Consider the following 6,000-nt stretch of genomic DNA (forward strand, 5'->3'; position numbering starts at 1 on the left):
CAGTTCAAGACTACTTAAGACTGAGGACAAAAAATGTCCTTAGGAGTGCCAAAATGGGGAGGGATTGTTTAGGATAAAGTATTTGGGGAGATCACCTAAACAGACCTCCAGGAGTAGAACTTCAGATAGGCAGGGCTTAGACTGAGAGAAATGGAGCCTATATCCAGGGAAAAGGGCAACATGAGCAAAGATACAGAAGTGGTTAGCCCGATGCTTTCAGTGGTAGAGTGTATACTTAGCAAATCATCTGTAGGAGAATAAGGAGAGTTATTAATAATTGCCACTGTTTCTCTGTATTTTCTCTGTGCCAAACACTTCTAAATGCTTTATAAATATTGCCTCATTTAATCTTTTAGGCAAAACTATAAGTAGATAGTATTATTTTCATTTTATAAGTTAAAGCCCAAGACTCAGAGCAGTAAAATAATTATCTATGGCTATTACAGGTCATTTGTTAAAAGAATAAATGAAAGAGATGACACCTAACAGTAACTGGTGAGGAAAGAATGTGGTATCTTTTCAAAGAATCACTAAAATGAAAAGAATTGAAAGCTTACTCTGGTGGCCATTTTTAGAGTGATGTGGGTCAGTGGTTCTCAAACTGGGCTGTACGCTAGAATCATCTGGAGAATTTTGAAAATTCCCACTGCCCACACTGTAACTGAGTACACAAGATCTTTACCAGAAATCTGTTCCCCCAAATCCTTCCTCCCTGTCTACTCCTCTCCCCCTGATCCACACACACTCCAAATCTATTCCCTCCATCTTTTCAATTTTTTTTGCAGTTATTTTTGTTTTATTTTGCTTATTTCTCCCTATCAGACTAACTCTCTTAAAAATGTGGTGCCCAGTAGGAGCTTTCCTCTTGTAGCAAATCTGCAGAGTACTGCCTATCTCTTCATTAGTAGGATCAGATTAAGAAGAAGCAAGTCATAAACTTTCTTTAACTTTTCCCCTAGTTCCTGAGACTTTTTCTTTCTTTTCTTTTTTTTCTTTTCTTCTTTTTCCTTTCCTTTTCTTTTCTTTTCTCCTTTCCCTTTCCCTTTCCTTTTCTTTCCTTTCTTCCATCTATCCATCCATCCATCCATCCATTTAACTTTAGCACTTGTAGGACAGGGTAACTCTGGTATATATTGTAAATATTTAATCCTCTTCTTAGTTTATTTATGTGTTTGCATAGTTATTCCATCTCCTATATCTATTGTAAGCTTCCTTTTGTTTGTCTGCCTGTTTTTGCTCCTTTTACCTACCGAATCCCCCAAGTGGTAAGAACCACACCTGTTTTATTTACCCTGAACACCAAGTAGCACAAAGCAGCTTCACAGGTAGTAGTAAATATTTTTTCAAGAAAGATGTCAATAGTCCTTTCTACCAAAAGAAAGGTTAAGGACCCGTGTAGCCCAGCTAAGCATATTAGCTCTAGCTTCAGTGTAAATTTTAAATTATGATGGAAAACACAGCTGGCAGGGTGCAGGCTGTATGTTTTCTTCTGCCCACCAAGACTGGACACGATGAGCTGTTCTGTAATCACAGGAGGGGCATGGGTACACAGGTAGGCTCAGAGAGCGCTTTGGTCTGGCTTGCAACACAGTGACTCTGCCTGAATGACTCCCCTTCACTCCATTTCTGTTTTCACACAGGCAACGCCATCAAACCTCTTAAACAGCAGTTCTCAGATTCATTACCTGAGGAGCTCATGCAGCCTGAAAATATAAGTAGGGTCAAGAAAACTTTAGATAAATTAATGGAAGGCAGGTCTGTTGATTGGTGGTTTTGAAGGGAAAGGGAAGTTAGGGATGTGAATTATCTCTACCTCTAATAATATCCCCCAGAGTAGCCCTCCCTTACCAAATGTCTGCTTCGTCCTGTCTTCAGAGATGGCCAGACTGCATTTCTTTTGTGCTTCAAGGGTACAGAAATACAGTGAAGTCACCAATTCTACATATTTCTGGGACATAATTTCAGTCTAAGACATATGGGAGCAAATGATGCTGCCCTGCATGTCATCACCGAATCCCTAACAAGGAGTGGAGATTTCAGAAAATCCCATAGGTGTCCCTTGTTCTGATAGTCCTTAAGTTTTATTGTGTTTTGTTGGTTTACAACAGCAGAAATTTATTTTCTCCTAGTCCTGGAAGCCAGAAGTCTGGAATCAGTCTCCTTGGACAGAAATTAAAGTGTCAGCAGGGCTGCATTCCTTCAGGAGGCATGAGGGCGGAATCATTGCCCTGTCTCTGCCAGTTTCTGGTGGCTGCCAGCATTCTTTAGCTTGTGGCCACATCACTGTGATCTTTGCTCCTATTCTCAATTTTCTTCTTCTCTGTGTGTCTGATCTCCCTCTGCCTTTCTCTTATAAACTCTTGGGATGGTACTTAGCATCCACCAAGATAATCCAGAGTAATCTTGTCATCTCAAGACCCTTAATTTAAGCACACCTGCAAAAACTTTGTCACTCAAGGTAACCTTCACAGGTTCCAGAGATTAGGGCCAGGGATTAAGACAACTTAATCTAGAGGTTATGGTAAAAATTTATTTCTCTCATAAAAGAATCCTGGACATAGGCAACCCAGGGTTGGTAAGGCAGTTGTACAATGTCAGCAGAGTGATAGTTCTGAAGTAATTGGCCAAATATATTATGAAGCAAATTTCTAATCAGAGCTGTACAAAGGCCTAATAAAGTGCTGAGCAAGGATTCTGTGGTTGATTCTATTAATACCAATAAGAAAAGCACCAGGAGAACCCCAGGGGGCATTTTGAAGGAAATGCCTCTATTTCTATGGCTAAGATGCCCATCCAAAGGGACTCTTTATTTAAGAAGGGTGGAGACACAGCTTGCCATCACGTCACTTCACTACTACCTTTCTGGGAAAGTGGAGAGGGCAGCTTAGAATTTCTTTTAAAATGTGTTGACTTTAGGCCTCCTTATTTTACTTTTCAGAAATGTTCCAGACATTGTAAATAACATATGCAGAACGAAGGATGACAGGTCAGTTTTCTGCCAAATCAAGAATGAGAAACTGGGGGACGTTTGTGTGGGAAAATTCCACTTAGCCCAAGCAGTCAGGGTCTAGGGGAAGCTGACATTTCAGAGAAGTTGAATACAAACAGCGTTTTCCTGGTGCTGTTAATCACGTGGACACAGAAAGAGCAGGCTAAAGAAACTCAACCAAAAACAGACAATAGCAACTTCCTGTCACTTTGAAAAATAACAAGGATCACAACCAACTATGGGATGAAACTCCGGCAGTAACAACAGACAAAAGAGAGGAAATACGCCTTTGAGACTTGAGATTCCAAATGGCGGTAACCACTTGTCAAGAATTATTGTGTGACCACTGACCACAAACTATTTCCTTGGCCATCCAACAGTGAAAGCCAAAGAGCATGAGGGCACCAGGGATTCTTCCTGTGTGAAAGGTGGGGTTGCAATGCTCAAATGCTCCCAAGGCCTGAACTCCATCACTAAAGTTGAAAAGCATTATTTTCTTAGCAACTGACTTTCCAGTGGGTGGAGGGCCACAGGCTGCTTTGTTGGGAGCAAACATCTATAACTCTGTCTTTAGTTAAGTGGAGAACAGTTTTTAGTATTCTCTGAAATTAGAAAACAAAATGCTCATACTTTAAGGAAATCAGCTCCAAATCAGAAATGGCAAATATCATTAGGGTATTCAATTTTATATATTGGCTGTGAACGCTAATATGATTTAACAGATGTGGGATGGCCTGCAAAAATATACATTTTGCTCTAAATTTTCATGATCTGGTTCACTGTTTTATTTGAGTGAGTCAGGGTACTCTATGAGTTTCATGCATCCTAAACACCCCTAAAGCAGGGGTGTGCCCCCTGGCAGGCAATTAAATGAGTTGCCTGAGTTTTAAATGAGTTTTAAAATTCACCCATACTGCTGCAGCATTAAAATGAGTTACTGGCTCTTCTTGCTGCCAAATATGAGATGATTTTTCCCTAGATGTGGGATAAGCAGTGATAAAACTGCCCAATCTTCTAATTCTGAATAAAAAGTGAAAACTACTTAATCATGAGGTAACACAGCATCTTAATAGTGGATCTGGACAATTTTATAAGACCCTGTGGCATAATGGAAAAGAGAGAACTTGATGCCATTGTTGGTAATTATGGGCCAGAGGGAGAAGTAGTGAATAGGCTGAAGGATGCTAAATGTCAAGGTTAAGGATGATAGTTATTCTTTTGAATTATATTTATCTTTAAGGTTTTTCTCTTTATAATTTCTTTTGAAGCTGGTAACATCAATTTAAACTCTAGACATACAAGCAAAATTTTATGAAATCCAGCTCTGATAACATCCCCTATATTTATGCTAGGAAGGGACAAGGTAGAGGATGGAAGTTGCTTATGCTTAGATCCCAAGTTCAGCAAGATGATCTAGTTAAGGTCAACTGAAACTGTGCAAGTTCACATGGATTTCCCTGATTTATTTTTATGTATAACTGCTTTGTCAAGGTTGATGTAGAACTGCACATTTTTAAAAGTGTACAATTTTGATACATTCTGACATATTTATATACTCATGAAACTATCAACTATAATCATGATAGTGAACATAACCATCACCCCCAGAAGCTTGGGTCCCTTTATAATTTCTCCCTCTTTCCCTTCCACCCCCTATATCCAGATAATCAGATAATTATGGATTGGTTTGTATTTTCTAGAATCTTATATAAATGGAATCATATAATATGAATTCTGTTTTGCCTGGCTTTTTTCCCCCTCAGCATAACAGTTTTAAAATTCACCCATACTGTTGTATGCATTTTTAAAAATTAATTCCTTTCTATTCCAGGCAGTATGACATTGTATGAATACACCAAAATTTGTTTATCCCTTTTTATTGCAGATAGTATTCCACTGTATGGATATACCAAAATTTATCTGTCTACCTGTCAATAGACATTTGGGTTGTTTCCAATTTTTGGCAGTTACAAATAAAGATTTTAAGGGCATTCATGTAAAAATCATTGCATGGACATAGTTTTCCTTTTTCTTTTTTCTTTTCTCATGGGTATTTGTATTTACCTGAATGGAATAGCTGGGTTGTATGGTAGGTACATGTTTAATTTTTAAATTTTGATGTTATATTTCCCTTTCATTGAATTCAGAATATTTTAAAATTTCTCTTGAGAATTCTTTGGCTCATGGGTTATTTAGAGGTATGATGTTTGATTTCCAAATATTTGTGAATTTTCCAGATACCATTCTGGTTTTGATTTCTAGCTTAATTTTACCAAGTTCAGAAAATATGTGGTATAATTTCTATTCTTTTGAATTTGTTAAGGCTTGTTTTATGGCACAGAATATGGTCTATCTTGATGAATATGTGCACTTGAGAAGAATGTGTATTCTGCTGTTGTTGGTTGGAGTATTTATAAATGTCAGGTTAAGTGTTTTGGTTGTGTTAGTAGGCTCTTCTATATCTCTACTTATTTTCTGTCCATTTTTCCTATCAGTGATTGAAAGACAAGTATTGAAACTTCAGATATAATTGTAGATTTGTGTATTTATCCTTTATTTTAAATTCCTGTTCTTAAGTAGATACACATTTAGGATTGTTACATCTTAGTGGAGAATTGGCTCCTTTATCGTTATTTATTGTCCCACTTTATCCACTGCAATATTTCTCATCCTTTTTCTTTTGTTTAAGATTTTATTTATTTATTTGACAGAGAGAGACACAGCAAGAGAGGGAACACAAGCAGGGGGAATGGGAGAGGGAGAAGCAGGCTTCCCGCGGAGCAGGGAGCCTGATGCGGGGCTCGATTCCAGGTTCCTGGGGTCACGACCTGAGCCGAAGGCAGATGCTTAACAACTGAGCCACCCAGGTGCCCCAATATTTCTCATTCTTAAGTCTTTTTTTTCTTGATATCAATATAGCTTTTCTGGCTTTCTTTTTATTAGTGTTTGCATGCCATATCTATTTCCATTTTTTTTTTACTTTTTATAAAAAAGTAAAAAAAGTTGATAAA

At 38.0% G+C, this 6,000-nt stretch overlaps 1 long non-coding RNA gene across 1 annotated transcript in view; it reads left to right on the forward strand.

Moving 5' to 3' along the window:
• The window catches only part of LOC144380974 (uncharacterized), a 330,028-nt gene extending 324,913 nt beyond the window's left edge, over positions 1 to 5,115 (forward strand). Inside the window, exon 4 of the long non-coding RNA XR_013445346.1 lies at positions 2,939 to 5,115. This is a non-coding gene — a long non-coding RNA (uncharacterized LOC144380974). The remainder of the gene's footprint in view (positions 1 to 2,938) is intronic.
• The last annotated feature ends 885 nt before the right edge of the window (positions 5,116 to 6,000 follow it).

The sequence above is a fragment of the Halichoerus grypus genome, chromosome 2, assembly GCF_964656455.1.
Source record: "Halichoerus grypus chromosome 2, mHalGry1.hap1.1, whole genome shotgun sequence".
NCBI classification, from domain to species: domain Eukaryota; kingdom Metazoa; phylum Chordata; class Mammalia; order Carnivora; family Phocidae; genus Halichoerus; species Halichoerus grypus.